General features: G+C 42.2%; 1 protein-coding gene across 1 annotated transcript in view; it reads right to left on the minus strand.

Moving 5' to 3' along the window:
* Positions 1-18,574, minus strand: part of LOC126457654 (coiled-coil domain-containing protein 40) — a 392,411-nt gene that overhangs the window by 326,483 nt on the left and 47,354 nt on the right. The gene's annotated exons all lie outside the window — the stretch shown is intronic.

The following is an 18,574-nucleotide window of genomic DNA, read 5'->3' on the forward strand; positions in this document are numbered from 1 at the left end:
CAGTAAATGGAGGAAAACAGGTCCTTTGAACATGTGTCTGGAAATGCATCATTGCCACGGTAGATGGTGCCAATGAATGAAAATACTGCTGACCACATTCCATGTATTCCTTCTGTGTTTCAGTCAGTGTGACTGACACAACATACTATAAGCAGCAGAATGGCACAGTATTCTTGTCAGGAACAAGTGAGATGGTGTTTCTGTACAGCCACACAGACGTAAATGGTCAAGAGGCAGCATGGCTATAATACAACAAACACCCTCACAGACACCAACCACATCACACAACATTTCAAGCCCTTTTTGGGCATCTGTGTGATCATGGGTCCTTTCAAACAGACAAACATGTAGAGAGACAGTGGATTGTGCGTACACCAGATTTGGAGGACCAGGTTCTACAGCGTATTGAGACGAACCATAGTGAAAGCTCCAGGCAACTGGACCGCCAACACTGTGTAAGTCAAAGTACAATTATGTGTATCCCGCATGACAACTGCTACTATCCCTATCATCTGCAACCCCATGGAGGCCACTTTGAACATCCGTTGTGATGTGGATGCGATGCAGCTCTGCACTATGTTCTGGAATGATTTGTTGTCATTGCACACACACTGTCTCTTTATAGACACTTGTTCATAGAACCTTTTTTTCCTCGATTTCCAGCCCCTGCAGTTTGAGGTTTTATTCATGTACATCTTGTACATTAAAAAGATGTTGCCTACATCTATCTGAATTTTTATTAGAGTATCAACTGAAAATCTGAAGTAAATCAGTCAAGAACTTTACGAGATTTTTGCTAGCAATGTTTATTCTTTATACAGCAAACAAATTTATATATCACATACATTAAAATATGTAGCATATGTCCATCCAAACATTTATTAGCGTATCACGTTAAAATATGAAGCAAAATGGTCAAGAATGTTTTGCAAGTTTTGGTAACAATGTTAAACAACGACTTGTCTTTATAGAGTAGTATACATTCCCATTTCCCTGTAATTAAAATTTTGTGGTCTGAATTATGAGGCCTGTTCCAGTTTCTCAATGAAATTTGAAATTGTCTGTTGAATCGGTTGACTATGCACTAGGTCTCACTATAGGAAATCCAGCAACTCTGTTGTAAACACTGCAATTTCCATTAACATTCCCAGCAACTGGTTTATGTACATTAATTTTGCCATTCAAGACACACAAAACTCTGCATTAAAACACTGTCTTTCCTGTAATTCAGCCCATTTGATAATTCAATCTGAAGTCACATTTGCTTTGCTTCAGTCCAAATTTTGTTCAGAAAATATTTCTCGAATGCATCATAACTGATGAACAAATTACTCTTCAAATTTGTCAAATAAGTTCAAGATCATGCATCAAGCTCCCAATCTCTCTTTGTGATTTTATTTTTTTTCTTCATCAACATTTCTAACATGAAACCATCTCTACAAGCTGTGAGAAAACTTACAAGATGATAGTTTCCATTCTTTGCAGAATATTTTGATTTTCTGTCCCAACACACGCTACCTTAATCACAGTAGTGGCCTGACTTGCTGATAAAGAATTTAGCTCAGCACTTTATCTTTTAACCTGCTGCTCGTACTGTGAAGCTTCTTCACTAATTCCCACTTCAAAACATTGTTTAGTTTTTAAAACCTCTTTCTGACACTTTACCAATTTTCACAGAAAAATTGCAGAACACCTCGTCAGTCTCCTCTTCGAGTGTTGTCTGCCTCAGCACATAGTCAGATCACATCGCCACTCAACTCATCCTAGATCTTTTCAATCTTTTCACGCAATGTTTTTTGAACTCTAACAACTTTGTCATTGACAATGCCAATGTCTCCCAGAATTCTTTCCATTTCTACTCTTATATTTCCCAATTTTGTTTTGATTATTCCTCAATCTCTATTTTAACTTCCCCAACCTCAGATTTTACGTTTTCAATGTTGGATTCTAAACTTTCAATTTCTGAATTTAATTTACCAATATTAGTATTCAATTCGGAAGTCCCCTTTCTATCTTAGAATTCAAATTTTTAAAAGCATGCCTTAATCATGCCATCGAATCTTCCGCAATTACATTTCCCATATCTAATTTTGGGATATCGGGCCTGCTAACATTAAATGACCCACATAAGCTCAGTGAATTTTTAATAACTCAAAACTCCATTTCTGATGATAATCCTGCAAATTCACACATATTTCCACTTTTGATATCAATACATAACTTATCAGTTATTTTGCTGCCATTGCTCTTCTGCTGTCACAGAAGTTAAAACCACAGCCAATGCTAATGCTGAAGCCACTGCTGGTGTTGCAGACTTAAGGCCCCTGTGCTGCTGCCATTGGCCACAGTGCTGTAGACAATGTCTGCGGCATAACTGGAGTCTCTGTGGTCTTGAAATTTTTATAAGTCTCAACAAATGTTATAGTGTTCTTGATTCCACTTGCTGTCCAAAATCAATCACTTCAAAAATCCAAAAACCATGATATCAAGTCACCAACATGCACTTTATACCTAAGACCCATATGCAAAGAATGACCGACTGACACAGAATGACCGTTCGACCATTCACTTGTGGTTATATGCCTTTGGTTTCCCACCAAAATTCACAATGAACATACAATAAAGAAAATGGATCACCATTTACAATACATAAATGTAATAAGTACAACATAAATGTCAACTGTGAGTTCTTTCTCCCACAGTCTCCCTCAACATATGGATTATTCAATATGTAATAGTTTCGTTGCATAATTTAAACATTATATAACTTATAGCTGCTTCAATAACACAAAGCATAGAGGTGCACACCAGTCTACGCCCCTCCACACACACTGCAACATTACTTTATCTGCAATAGTTTATTTATTCACCATCACCCATCATAATAAAAGTACTGTCATGCAAGCCCAGTCACAGGCAAGAGCTAATAAGTTATACATATGATACTTAGTTACAAAGGGTAAGGTATAAGGAATGCCATGCTGCATTTGTGTTCTGTGTAAGTGTAGAAAATAAGATGACCTGGCACATAAACATCATGAAAAAGATATAAGACACATAATAATTCTATAAATAAAATATACATAGATGTGTTTCTTTTAGTGGTGATAACTACTGTCCTCCACTATCATTTAATAACTTGTTTGTACAGATCATATGAAGCATTCAACTATTAAAATTTTTAATTATGTTTATAAGAGCATTCGTTTACTGCTACAACTTAACTTCAGTAGTTTTTGGGATATAAGTAATATTAAAGTTTCAACACACGCACCTCAGTCCTATGATTATTCTGATGTGATTTGTTTTTCTGCACGTCAAAACTTTAGCATATTTCTTTTAAAATTTTGGAGTATTTCTTAATAACCTTGGCTTGCCACATTGCAATAGCTGGCATCTTCGGTGTTGGCACCTTCCTCCACACCCTCGTACTCAAGCCAACACTCATCTCAACCCTTCCATGTTGGGAAAAAACATCAATTTGCTGTCACTGGTCACCTGCTCACTGGGAGCAATGTGCACACCATAGCTGGCCCAGTTGCCTGTTCTCGCACCAGCTCCTCAGCTGAATCAATACTGACAACTGCATGACTCCAATAGCTTTAGACAGCTGAAGTTCACCACCATATCCATTATTTTACAATGATATGTGCTGTCATATAATTTATGTGATACATAGAGAATCATTTTCTTTGAGAATACTGTTGTATTTGTAATCATGTAACAAATTATGTTTAGTTAGGATGATGTGGCTTGGTGGCTTAGTGGGCAAGTGCAATGGCCTGGGTTTGAATCCTTAGCTGCTGCTAGGATTTCTTCTGTAACTTAAAGCTCCTCCCACCTCCAATAATGATTTGCCAAGAAGACAGGTTTTTTATTTAATTAATTTTCTTAAGTCTAAATGAAACTCAGACTTGTACTTGTTTTTTTTTAAAAAAAATGCAGATAATCAACATTTCTCTTGTTTTCTGAGTGGAAATATTATTTTTGAGTTGTTGCGTTTAATCTGAGTAAAATGTTTCCTTTTAATACAGGGTGTTTCTGTAAGAGTGTGCAAAAATGTAACAGAACATAGAGAATGCTCCACTGAACAATTTAAAGTAGGAAAACTGGGTTTGGAAAAGCCAGCTTAAGGAGATATGGAAGTAACCTTGCCTACCACTTTGTCTAATATTACTGTTTCCAGCTTATCTACAACTAACATGTGTACAAGTTTACACATACTGTGAATGATGAACCTGATTCAGGAAGTTCTGATGAAGGTTTTCTTTACTTTATGTGTCCATAAGGTGGTTCTGTTGTATCATATTTATATTGTCCCATGACAGAATGTGCTATGAATCAATGACAGGCCCATTCATTACCCAGTGCTATTCAGAGACGCACAGTATAATATGACGGAGCAGCACCAGTACAGTTTTGCAGAACTCACTGACATGCATCTTGTGTACGGGTAAGTACGTTGCAATGCTCTCATTGCTGAAAGGCTGTACAGGTAACAATTTCTTAGGAGTCACCTCCTAAAGTCACTTGTGTATGAGACCCCAGCAAATACGGAGATGAAATTAGTGTGCAGAATTGCAGCTGCCTGTGATGTGATTCGATACATATCATGGATATTTGTCAGGGTGCATCAGAATCTTGTTTGCTGATGTCATGCTTGCACTGAGGTTGATGGCCATCAGTTTCAGCAGACTTTGTAAAATACAGCACAAATGGCATGTTCATTGCGTCAATGATGGTATTTGCAGTTAACTGTAACTAATGTAAATACAGGGCGATGATTACTGAACTACATGAAATAAAATTGTCATAACTTCTGGACGGTTTGCCTTAGAACATTTAAACTGCAAAACTGGCTGCAGGGCATGATAGGAATCAGCATGCACATGCATGGTTTGATTTAGCAATGAAGCCCACTTTCATTTGGATGGATTTGTCAATAAGAACACTTGGCGCAGTTGGAGGACTGAGAAACCACATTTCATGACTGAGAAGTCTCTTCACCCTCAACAGATGGCTGTGTGATGTGCAATGTCCAATCGCGAAATAATTAGCGCAATATTCCTTGATGACATGGTGACTACTGAACGGTAGGTTTTGGAAGATGATTTCATCTCCATTATCCAAAGTGATTCTGATTTTGATAAGGTGTGGTTCATGCAAGATGGAGCTCACCCCATTGAAGCAGGAGGGTGTTTGATGTCCTGGAGGAGCACCTTGGGGACCGCATTCCGACTCTGGGGTACCTGTAGGCCACTGGAATGAGCCTCAATTGGCTGCCATAGTCTCCAGATCTGAACACATATGACTCCTTCTCATGGGGCTATATTAAAGACAAAGTGTACAGAAATAAGCCCAAAACCATTGCTTAGTTGACAACAACCATTCAGGAGGTCATCGACAGCATCGATGTTCTGACACTTCAGCGGGTCATGCAGAATTTTGCTATTCTCTGTGCCATATCATCATCAATGATGGCAGACATATCAAATGTATCATAACCTAAATCCAAATATCTGTAGTGACATTTACATGTTGAATGAAGTAAGTGCATGCCACAGCTTGTAATTAATTTACATTTGTTTTTCATATAGTTCAATAACTATCACCCTGTAAAAAAGTACACAGTAATGTGATTTTATTCCTATTATTTCCTCAAGCTGGCTTTTCCGACCCCAGGTTCCCAACCTCAAATTGTTCAGTGGAGCATCCTCTATGTCGTGTTAAATTTTTGCATGTTCTTTTGGAAACACACTGTATAACTGTCCAGCACCAACCATTTTTTTCCTTGCTACATGGAACAATGTGTCTTTGTTTGGCTTTTTTTTCACATTAAAGCTAAAGATATTACTGTTACCTGGAAATCATTTGTAATCTTAAAATTGTCGCAGATCCTTCTAGCACTTTTATTCTTCTTCAAAACAAAATCCACTTATATCCTACTAAACACAAAACCAGTTGGTACAGAGATTGCTATCCTTCATCTCATAATGTATCAATATTGTACTCCTTACTTATTGTTGGCTTCTGGAACTTTCGGAGCTGAACAATGAACACAGTCTTGCTCCATAATGACAACAATGTCCCAGCTCCCAAGGCCATGTGCTATCTTGGCATGGGGAGAAGAGTGGGTGCTGAGTTTCTGTATGGAGCGAACGCATGCCGCCATGCCGCAAATAAGTAATATGCAGAATTTGGTATAAAGTGGAATTAAAAATGTTATGTCAGTTTGTAGAAGAAAAGTATTTTCAGTTATTTCATGGAAAGGCACTTGGGATTGATTAAGACATTTGTGGTTGCTACGGTGTCATGCTGGAGTCGTAGAGAAAGACTGATACAGTGCCGTGTTTGAGAATAACTGATTGTCATAGAGAAAGATACTGTGAGTAGAACATAAATGAAAAGGCTCTCATGATCAGTGATTACATGTTTAATTACCAGGATATACAATGTAGCAATGGGTAGTTCAGTGTGAATGTGAAACCAACATAATTGTTAAATGAGACTCACTGACAGCAGGCACTATTAGGGAAGTGTGTTACATGAAAAAGGAACAATGAACGTAAATAACTTGTCTTGTACTTTTATTATTTCAATGTGGTCTTCCTCAGTCTTTAATCAAATAACTTTAATATCTGCAGTGTAGAAGAGACCTAGATTAGTTTCAGGCATATGGTCACGTTAATTATGTAACAAAGGTCCCATTCTCATGTCTCATAGTCCGATAGCTGCAAAAATAAACATAAAAGACATTTTAATGAAGAGAGAAAGGAGCACTACATCTAGCGACCATGAAAAGATGACTGTTCTTCAGTGAAGAGTTGTCACCAACATGCAATAGTGGGCATTGAACAATAGAGCTATGAGCCTACTTGTGGAGAGAGAAATAAAAGTGCATCACTGCCAACAGAACATGTACGAAGTGGAAATCTATGGCACATTGGATTGCACTGCTTTGAGACAAGACGAGTCACTATGCATCATCTTGGATTGCTGTGGCTCGAGGTGACCACCACGACAATATAAGGGTGCGGAGCAGCTTGCAGCATCACACCGTATCACAACTAACATCACTGTAATAAAAGTAAGTGCTGCAATAATGCCAAATGCCCAAATTTTGAAGTTATTGCTGTAGGCAAAACCTTTCACTTGTTTGGTGTGTACCAATACTTGAATGGGGGAAATTAGTTAGGCATGTGCTTTGTACTATCGACTTTCAAGTGTAAAAATGTATTCAGTAAGGGAGCAAACATCAGCTGTTAATGTTGTGGGAATTTGGCTTGATAAAGAGGGAGAATCAAAGATTCCAGTTTTGAGGACATGACTAACAAAGAATTGGTAGACACGGAACTGTTGGAGGAATTATGTGCGAGTAAAACCTCAATGACACTGACACAAAACAGCAAGAGCTACAGGTGGCCTACTCCATGGTAAAACCAAACAGCAGTCATTGACCAGTAGAGTTCAGTTGGGTATGACACTACTACTCAACACAATAAGGGAAAGCCAAGAGAAAACCGCAAAAGACCTATGAGAAAGTCAAAAGGCAACTATCAAGAAAATAAAGGAATTAAATGAAAGTCAAAAAGAAATGCCAAAAGAATTAAAACATAGTCAAGAAAAATCAATAACATATTTTGCAAGGAAACAAGAAAAGGTAATCATGAAGCTCAAACAGTGGTATGATAAGTGAGTGGCGAAGATAAAAAAGAGAGACCAGAAGAGAAATGTACAGACATATGTGAAGATAAGCAAAATATGCGTCTTGTCAGAATGTACACTACCTGTGGAGTCACAATTAGAAGCAAGCTTAGACACTGATCTGTTAATGGAAATACCTAGTTCTGAATTTAGCATGTCAGGCAGAGTGACAGCTATTGTGATTTTAAATGACAAAACAACTAGTACATGCACCAGAGGTGGTAGTTCACTATCAGATGCACACAATCTCATTACATATGCAGATGTCTTCTCAGTGGGTAAGAAACTTACTTAAGAGCAAAATAATCAGACAGAAGATGCAAAGATTATTGTTGCAGAGAAGTTGGAGCAAAAGAAACAAAAACAAGATCCACAACAGCAAGCAGCCAACCAGCCTGAGTGTCACTTGCAATTAGAAAAACTGTTAATTATTTATGAGCAGTGAAACATTTAGTAATTTTCACACTGTTTGTGTTTAGATATCGTATCTGTATTAGGCTAGCAGAAATGTCATTATAATATCGTTGGAATGAACAGTAAAATTTTCTTTCTTTTTAGCGTTCCATAATTGCCACATTTACAGAGTAGGAGTGTCACATGCTGTGCATATTTTGATTTTTTGTTGGGAGTATGGACACTGAGTGCCTCATTATTTACATGTCTGAGGAGCAGCCAAGAAGGCAGTGGAGGGGAATATAATGCAATGCACTTGCCACTCCTACCTGGCCACATCTGCTGAAACTCAACAGGTGTGAAGCACAGAGCCACCTCAGATATACTTCCGCAGCACCATTGCATGATACCTTCACAACAACACATGACCAGAAAGGCTGTGTGCACATCAGTGGCCTTCAGACGTGGCTCTGGCTGCTACACAACACACTGCCACCTGCAGAGCCAGTGACTGTAACCAACACCTGTTGCTTCCTGCTGTGATGGGAGAAATGGAAACTTTAAGCCACACAACTACCTATTAATCAATGATTGATTTTCACCATGCCCGCTTGGCATCTGTTGCCTTGCGTCATCAATCAGCTGCAAGTCCACCTAGCAGTGAATGTATGCACTGCTAAAAGTGTACTGTGACAAAGTAAAAATGCCAAAATATGCATGTGTTTGTGAGTGTCTTGTTTCAAGAAAAAGGCATCCAAATTGTATTAATTGTATTTCTTTATGTTTTTTAACAGCAAATATCACATTTTCTGCCTGTTTTTCTTTATTTACATAAAAATAAACCTTTATCTATTTCTTTCTGTTATGATAACTAATGTTCTTGAACTATTATTTGTGTTATACATGTTGATGGCATGTTGTTTACATTTGAGATGGATTTTTTTTCGCTCTGTGGCTCTAGATGTGACACGACAGTAAGTATTCTTGTGCTTTATTCCTTCTTCATTTCTTCTACTGATATGACCAGATTAAATTAGTTTATCACATGAGCAATGATATTTTTTTGATTACAGTATGCTAGTTGAAAAAAGTTAATCAGTAACTTAATGATTTGAAAATGAGGTTTTTGTTCTTTTTTTATTTTTTTTCCTGCCTCTGCAAGTAACTTCTGTCAATTCATAGGACTATGCACTAACATTAACAGAATTAAGATGTGCCGTATGCTGTAGACATTTAAAGTCTACATGAAGTACTTCTTTGGCACTATTTTTATGGACACCTGTACAAAAGCATTTCAATATTTTTATTGCTATAAAAATGCAGTTCTATGCAAATTTAATTTCTATGTACGATCATTGCCTGCTTATCAGGTACATACAAAAATGTAAAGATTGTAATTTTCAGCACAGGGATGAGAGAATATGGAGTGTACATAATGTTTGTCAAAATATCCACGGGTGTGCTGCCGGTCTACAGTGTCCAACGGGCACAATATTTCAGCGATCATACATGTCGCCATCATCAGGTGAACTGACGGACTGAGCTCCTGTGAACGTGCCGGCACGGAGATCCGTACACTATGGCTGCTCAGAGGGAACTGGGTTCGGTCGCGGCGGCGGCCGATTTAAATACCCTCCGCCCGCGGCGCGCTCCCTCCGCCGTCCGCGCCCCGCGCCACGGTCGCGCGGTGGAACAGATTGCGACGGCGTCTGAGATGACGTCGGAGGGATGGCTCTGTCCGCCGTGGTCGTCACAACTATACGTTTGCTCGATTTACTCTTTATTAACCCGATCGCTGGTTCCCAAGCCTTGCTAAGATTATAGCCACAGTCACGGTTTATGAGGTCGTCATTGGTGCGAATTTCGATGGCCTCTCTAACAACGCTGTCCCAGTATCTCGACGTCTGTACCAGAATCCTCGTGCGGTCATATTCCATGGCGTGATTTTCCGACAAACAATGTTCAGCGACCGCCGACTTGCTCGGATACATCAGGCGAGTGTGCCTCTGGTGTTCACGGCATCGATCCTCGACGGTACGCATCGTCTGACCAATATACGACTTGCCACATTGACACGGAATCTGGTACACGCCGGCCTTCCTCAAACCGAGGTCATCTTTGGCGCTCCCCACCAGTGCACGAGTTTTATTTGGAGGACAAAACACAGTTCCGACCCGGTGTTTCTTCAGAATGCGAGCGATTTTCCCCGAGAGTGCGCCTGTGTATGGAATAAATGCAGTGCCTACCTCCTCCCTCGTGACTTCATCCATCTCAAGTGGTTGTGCTGCAGTGGTTGGGCGGAGAGCACGTTGAATCTGCCACTCTGAGTACCCATTTTTTCGAAATACAGTTCTCAGATGTTCCAATTCCTGGGGTAGACTCTCTGCGTCGGAGATAGTGCGCGCCCTATGTACTAGAGTTTTAAGTACCCCATTCCTCTGTGAAGGGTGGTGGCAGCTGTCTGCGTGCAAATACAGATCAGTGTGCGTAGTCTTCCGATACACCCCATGACCTAGGGTGCCATCAGCCCTTCTCTTGACCAAGACGTCAAGGAAAGGTAATTTACCCTCCGTTTCAGTCTCCATAGTGAATTTGATGTTAGGGTGTATGGAGTTTAGATGTGTAAGGAAGTCAAGGAGTTTATCCATACCATGTGGCCAGATGACGAACGTGTCGTCCACGTACCCCAGGAATTGGAACATCTGAGAACTGTATTTCGAAAAAATGGGTACTCAGAGTGGCAGATTCAACGTGCTCTCCGCCCAACCACTGCAGCACAACCACTTGAGATGGATGAAGTCACGAGGGAGGAGGTAGGCACTGCATTTATTCCATACACAGGCGCACTCTCGGGGAAAATCGCTCGCATTCTGAAGAAACACCGGGTCGGAACTGTGTTTTGTCCTCCAAATAAAACTCGTGCACTGGTGGGGAGCGCCAAAGATGACCTCGGTTTGAGGAAGGCCGGCGTGTACCAGATTCCGTGTCAATGTGGCAAGTCGTATATTGGTCAGACGATGCGTACCGTCGAGGATCGATGCCGTGAACACCAGAGGCACACTCGCCTGATGTATCCGAGCAAGTCGGCGGTCGCTGAACATTGTTTGTCGGAAAATCACGCCATGGAATATGACCGCACGAGGATTCTGGTACAGACGTCGAGATACTGGGACAGCGTTGTTAGAGAGGCCATCGAAATTCGCACCAATGACGACCTCATAAACCGTGACTGTGGCTATAATCTTAGCAAGGCTTGGGAACCAGCGATCGGGTTAATAAAGAGTAAATCGAGCAAACGTATAGTTGTGACGACCACGGCGGACAGAGCCATCCCTCCGACGTCATCTCAGACGCCGTCGCAATCTGTTCCACCGCGCGACCGTGGCGCGGGGCGCGGACGGCGGAGGGAGCGCGCCGCGGGCGGAGGGTATTTAAATCGGCCGCCGCCGCGACCGAACCCAGTTCCCTCTGAGCAGCCATAGTGTACGGATCTCCGTGCTGGCACGTTCACAGGAGCTCAGTCCGTCAGTTCACCTGATGATGGCGACACGTATGATCGCCGAAATATTGTGCCCGTTGGACACTGTAGACCGGCAGCACACCCGTGGATATTTTGACTATCAAATACGCCGGGAGAAACTCAAGAATCACATCATACACCTTTACGGGGAGGAGATGTATCGCAGCATGAAGAAATTTGAAAAGTTGCGCCACCGTAGATGTCGTTTGCTAAGTACTCTTGCCTTTCTAAAGAGATGTCGTTCCGAGAATGTTGTTCCAAATTTTGCTAAGGTTATGCATCACATCGATTCTGCAGCAGCTAAGAGAATCAAGAAACGAGCCAGCCTCGCATTGGTACGTGAGAGAGTGCAATTCACCCGCCGGAGCCTTGAGTTTATCTCACAGGAATTACTCAAACTACATTTGCAACTGGCTAGTAAGTTTACTTCTTGTTCCTGGGATTGGATTGATGGTGTCACCTGGGTGTCAGCTGATTCCGCCCATAAGAAGGCTACGGGACGTCAAACAGCTAAGTTCTCACGTCTCCTTGACAAACCATCTCTGCAGGTTCCGTGCAAGACTGTCATCAATTTGAGTGGCATGGTGTTGAGTGATGATGCAGTCTCGGTTTTGCAGAAAGGTCTCAACTTCGCTCCCACCCCCAAGTTCACTCCAGTCGCAGAAATTGTTAGTGCTGTTGAACAGGTTGCAGCTCGACTTCCGCCAGAATCAGCCGAGGAAATACGTCGTGAAACTTGTCGTGCGTTGACGAAATCCAAGCCGATGAAGTCAAATATCAGCAGTAAAGAGAGGGCGGCCATTCGTGATCTGAGGGAGCGCTCTGAAATTCTTGTCTTACCGGCTGACAAAGGCAATGCTACAATTGTTGTTTCCCATAAGGACTACACTGATAAGATGCAGAGCCTGCTAAATGACGATTCCTACCGGAAGATCAGCGTTGACCCTACAAAGAAGGTGGAGAACAAGACGAGGGCGCTTCTCAAGGACGCAGATTTACCGGAGGGTGACGCTCAGAAATTGTTACCCCAAGGTCCGGTACCGCCTAGACTATATGGACTCCCGAAGGTTCACAAAGAGGGAATACCATTACGCCCCATTGTCAGCAACATCAGGGCACCTACATATTTGTTGGCCAAATACCTGACGGGAATATTAAGTCCTTATGTGGGTAAATGCCCTCATCACATCCGTAATTCCGTGGATTTTGTTAAACGCCTTGACAGCTTCAGGTTGGATGAGTCAGATATCATGGTGAGTTTTGACGTCGTTTCCCTTTTTACGAGGGTACCCCTGCGAGAGTCACTAGAATTGATTAGTCAGAAGTTTGACGAGAAGACCACTGAACTTTTTAGGCATGTCTTGACTTCCACGTATTTTCTTTTTAATGGAGAATACTACGAACAAACGGAGGGAGTCGCCATGGGTAGCCCACTCTCACCGGTGGTAGCGAATTTGTACATGGAGGACTTCGAGGAGGAAGCCCTGTCGTCATCCGTATGGAAACCTACTTGCTTTTTCCGTTACGTGGACGACACGTTCGTCATCTGGCCACATGGTATGGATAAACTCCTTGACTTCCTTACACATCTAAACTCCATACACCCTAACATCAAATTCACTATGGAGACTGAAACGGAGGGTAAATTACCTTTCCTTGACGTCTTGGTCAAGAGAAGGGCTGATGGCACCCTAGGTCATGGGGTGTATCGGAAGACTACGCACACTGATCTGTATTTGCACGCAGACAGCTGCCACCACCCTTCACAGAGGAATGGGGTACTTAAAACTCTAGTACATAGGGCGCGCACTATCTCCGACGCAGAGAGTCTACCCCAGGAATTGGAACATCTGAGAACTGTATTTCGAAAAAATGGGTACTCAGAGTGGCAGATTCAACGTGCTCTCCGCCCAACCACTGCAGCACAACCACTTGAGATGGATGAAGTCACGAGGGAGGAGGTAGGCACTGCATTTATTCCATACACAGGCGCACTCTCGGGGAAAATCGCTCGCATTCTGAAGAAACACCGGGTCGGAACTGTGTTTTGTCCTCCAAATAAAACTCGTGCACTGGTGGGGAGCGCCAAAGATGACCTCGGTTTGAGGAAGGCCGGCGTGTACCAGATTCCGTGTCAATGTGGCAAGTCGTATATTGGTCAGACGATGCGTACCGTCGAGGATCGATGCCGTGAACACCAGAGGCACACTCGCCTGATGTATCCGAGCAAGTCGGCGGTCGCTGAACATTGTTTGTCGGAAAATCACGCCATGGAATATGACCGCACGAGGATTCTGGTACAGACGTCGAGATACTGGGACAGCGTTGTTAGAGAGGCCATCGAAATTCGCACCAATGACGACCTCATAAACCGTGACTGTGGCTATAATCTTAGCAAGGCTTGGGAACCAGCGATCGGGTTAATAAAGAGTAAATCGAGCAAACGTATAGTTGTGACGACCACGGCGGACAGAGCCATCCCTCCGACGTCATCTCAGACGCCGTCGCAATCTGTTCCACCGCGCGACCGTGGCGCGGGGCGCGGACGGCGGGGGGAGCGCGCCGCGGGAGGAGGGTATTTAAATCGGCCGCCGCCGCGACCGAACCCAGTTCCCTCTGAGCAGCCATAGTGTACGGATCTCCGTGCCGGCACGTTCACAGGAGCTCAGTGCGTCAGTTCACCTGATGATGGCGACATGTATGATCGCCGAAATATTGTGCCCGTTGGACACTGTAGACCGGCAGCACACCCGTGGATATTTTGACTATCAAATACGCCGGGAGAAACTCAAGAATCACATACATAATGTTTCTTTGTATTATGATATAGTGACTCAGGATGGAACCATTTCAGGTTTGTTCAGTGGTTATTTCTTTTTCTGTGAGATTTCTATTTTCTTTTTCATGGGGTTTTCACAAATCTTCTTTCACACGCTTTTTTTTTTTTTTTAATCTACTGAGGAAATGTAAGGAGCATTGCTATCTTTGTTGTCATAACACATCAGTATTGTATTACTTATAATCAATGTCTTCTGAAACTTTTAGAGCTGAACATGCTTTTTCTCTGTGAAAACGTGGTCTTGCTGTATAATGACAACAACATCCCAATGCTCGGAGTCATGCACCATCTTGGCTTGGGGAGAAGAGTTGGCACTGAGCTTCCATATGGAGCAGAAGTGTGCCATGATACTGCCGACTGGTAATGTGCAGAATTCTGTAGAAAGTGGAATTAATAGTTAAAAGTGTTCTAGTTATTTTGTGGAAAGGCTATTGAGACTAATTACAAGTTTTATGATCAGTACAGTGTCATGTTGGAGGCTCAATAACTTTCATGGAGAAAGGTTGATGGAGTGCCGTGTTTGAGAACAAGTGATTGTCAGGGAGAAACATACTGAGAGTAGTACATAAATGGGAAAGTTTCCATGATCAGTGTTTACCTGTTTAGTTATGAGGAAACAGTATGTAGCAGTGGGTACTTCAGTTTAAGTATGAAACCAACATAACCATTAAACGAGGGTGAATGAAAGAAGACATTGTTACGGAAGTGTGTTACATGCAAAAGGAACAATAAAGCCAAGTGATTTAAATTGTACTTTTATTATTTCAAAGTGACTTTTTCATTCTTTAATTCAATATTTGCTGGGTATAAGAGATACATTTTCATATTAGGCACATGGTCAGATCAACTACTAACAAAACATGAGCTCTGTGTAAAGGTCCCATACTTGAATCCAATAGCCAAATAGCTGCCAAAATAAACAAAAAAAGACGTTAAATGAAAAGAGCGAGGAGCTTTACAAGCTGTATACATTTTCACTGTTATATAGCAGTATGTTTTATTTCCACATAGTCAAAATAACTTATATTTTACACAAAATCACATTGTTCTGCTCATTGGATTTTGACCTTTTTGCAATAACAAGATTCAAGTATCAAAAGTAGTAATTCACCATTGCAAGTAATAGCCAGGTGATGATTCTGATTCATTCTACTCCCCCCTCAGAGTCGATTGATTATTCGTGTAATGTTACCCAGGTGGGTCAGAAATGCCCACCCTCTTCCGTACTGCCCTGTACTTCATACAAGTTGAAGAAACACCAATCCTGCCCTGGCATTCCAGAAGCAGCTCCCCATACCACACAGCAGAGTGTTCGGTCTTGGCAACTGAGGCCACATAGCTGCAGTGTGTGAACAAGTGGCCCACTGGCCACATGCTCAGCAGTGGCATGGGGTATCAGTCTTCACTGTCCACTGCAGTGCAGGCTGCTCTCCTGCCACCACAGAAGCTTACATTAGAATTCCAGCTGGAAATCAGTACTGTCATGTTGTTAAGCAATGAGGACACATTATGGCAGCTTAACTCTCCTTTGCTCAAAAGGCTGGGTGACATGTGACGTCATACTGCCGGAAGGCCATTCTTCAAGTTGGAGGGCCAGTTAGGTACAAAAATGTCAAACATGTAATAACCTGCCTAATTGTTGCTCCCCTGCTGCTGCTAATATTTTTGGGTTGGACACCTTTACCAGTTTTTGGTTTCAGAGTAGTGGACCAAGTTCATTTATAGTTTCTGAAACAGTGCCTTTTTCTGACCTTGATGCTCTGTGCGATTCACAGGAGATTTTTGAACCAATGTTTGGATCTGCACATAATTTTACTGATTCAGCTGTATGATGCCTTCAGTGATGCCAAATTTTGTAGAACTTGCCTGCTACCATTGTGGTTAGAGAAGTTCTTCAAATATCTTCAGGATTTAAGTTTCATTTCCCCACTTTCAGTCAGTAAAAATGATGATACCTATACCAGTCCATGAAAAATCTAACAGGTCTTTACACATTTGTTGCAATTTTAAGACCACTAAAATGCCCAATCCAACAATGATCTCTATCCTATGCCTCCCCTCCAGCATTTGTTAACTAAACTGTTCAAAAGCCACTACCTTTCTCACATAGATTTAAAGGAAGAATATCAATAACTGCTGCTCAATGATGCATCTGTCAGCCATTAAGTCTCAATTATGCAATTCAGCTAATAGAGGTGCAATTCTCTCTCTTTGGGGTTGCTAGTTCACCTTGCCAATGCAGTCAGTCATGTGCTGATCCCTACTAAACACGACACTTATGCTGATCCCCACTAAACATGAAACTTAAAGTCATTCCTTGGTAACACCAGGTACTATGCCACATTTATTTAGAATAATTAATTCAAAGTATTCCACACAGTGGTAATTATTTGGATGATATTATTCTTACAGAGTCGACTCATGCGGAACACCGCAGGAACTTCAAATCCCTTTTCAAGTGGGTCCAGGGAAATGGCTTACATTGTCCACTGGACTTTTATCCAGAGGGTAAAATAACTGTGGCACATTCTTACTCACAAGGGTATCATGTCCACACGTGACCTTGCCAATGCAGTCAGTCATGTGCTGATCCCTACTAAACACGACACTTATGCTGATCCCCACTAAACATGAAACTTAAAGTCATTCCTTGGTAACACCAGGTACTAGGCCACATTTATTCACCATGTAGCACAAATTATGCACTCCTAAATTAGCTGCACAATAATGGTTTTAGATTTGTGTGGTCAGCCACCTGTCGATAGGTGTTTCAGTGCCTTACGGATGGTTTCCAGGCTGCACCATCTTTGATACCACATACACTGGGACAGGCATTGACACTTGTCAAGGATGTGTTCTACCATGAAATTGTGGCAGTTTAATCCCATAAGTTGTTGGATGTTTCTTAACTGCCAATCAGTCACCTTTGCATTGAGAATATTTACTAAAGCACAGATCAAAAATTCACAAAATGAGAAAGAGGATTTAATGATCTTTTTTGGAATCAAGAAATTTCATGTATATTTACAAAGTAAAGTAAACACTGAATGCTGCCTACAAGGCAGAACAAGTAGCAATCTATGATCTTGGGACATGTGATAAGCAAGTCGCCAATTCCTTCAACCATTATGCCCAGCAGACGAATTCTGGCGATGCTGCTGCTTCTTAGTTCAAACAGATCCTCATTTAGCCTCATTGAGTGGACCTGTACCAGAATTCAGATAATGCTGCTGCTTCTTTTTTCAAACAATTCCTCATCTGGTTTCACAAGGGCTGAATCGACACCATACCAGACCTCCCTACCTCAAAAAAATCTAGAGGAGGTGCTGGGAATTGAACCCGGGTCCTGCCACATTGAAGGCAGCAATGCTAACTATTCAGATACATTTATATGGCAACAAATTCCACCTACTGACTGACCACAAATCCCTGATTTCTGCAAATCCTTGTTTTCTGCACAGCATGACTGACCTGCATACAGGCCCACCTAAGTGTGGGGAATCAGCGTCTGGATGACTGGATCCAGAGTGGACCCAAGGGGTTGTCATCAGCTACAAGAATAATCAGTTGTTTGACATCATGGCCAGACAAGTCCCTCTGAACCACAGCTCTGGCCAGAGCCACAGCCATTATCAGTAGCACTGCTACCATCTTCATTCCCCGGGATGGATGCCAGGGTCACACCTGCTGGGTCTCTCCACCTCGCACCACATACCAGTACAACCTCTGCTCCCGCAACCCTGCTTGCCAAAAGGCTGGTGAAGAGATCACAGTATTGGAGCCTCTAGAGGTGGAACTGCTCTCTTTGCCCCGACCCTACCTCACTGCTGTTGTACCCTTCAGTCTCTAATGATCTCAGAACATTTAACTCTAATATTCCTACCTTTCCTTGTCATGCCTACTCAATCTGCTGCCTATGGCATCCTCCCAACTCCATCGCCTCCACCTGTCTTGGTTGACCCTAAGCCTGAGGTTCTGGATCTGTTCACAGGGGGTTATGCTGCTTCACCAGCGGCTCCCCTCCCATACCACCAGCATAAGCTGGGGCATTTTCAGGCTACATGCTGATTTCAGTGGGGAGCGATTTAATAGCTCCGTCAATGGCTAATATCAACCGC

This window comes from Schistocerca serialis, chromosome 2, assembly GCF_023864345.2.
Source record: "Schistocerca serialis cubense isolate TAMUIC-IGC-003099 chromosome 2, iqSchSeri2.2, whole genome shotgun sequence".
Lineage (NCBI taxonomy): Eukaryota > Metazoa > Arthropoda > Insecta > Orthoptera > Acrididae > Schistocerca > Schistocerca serialis.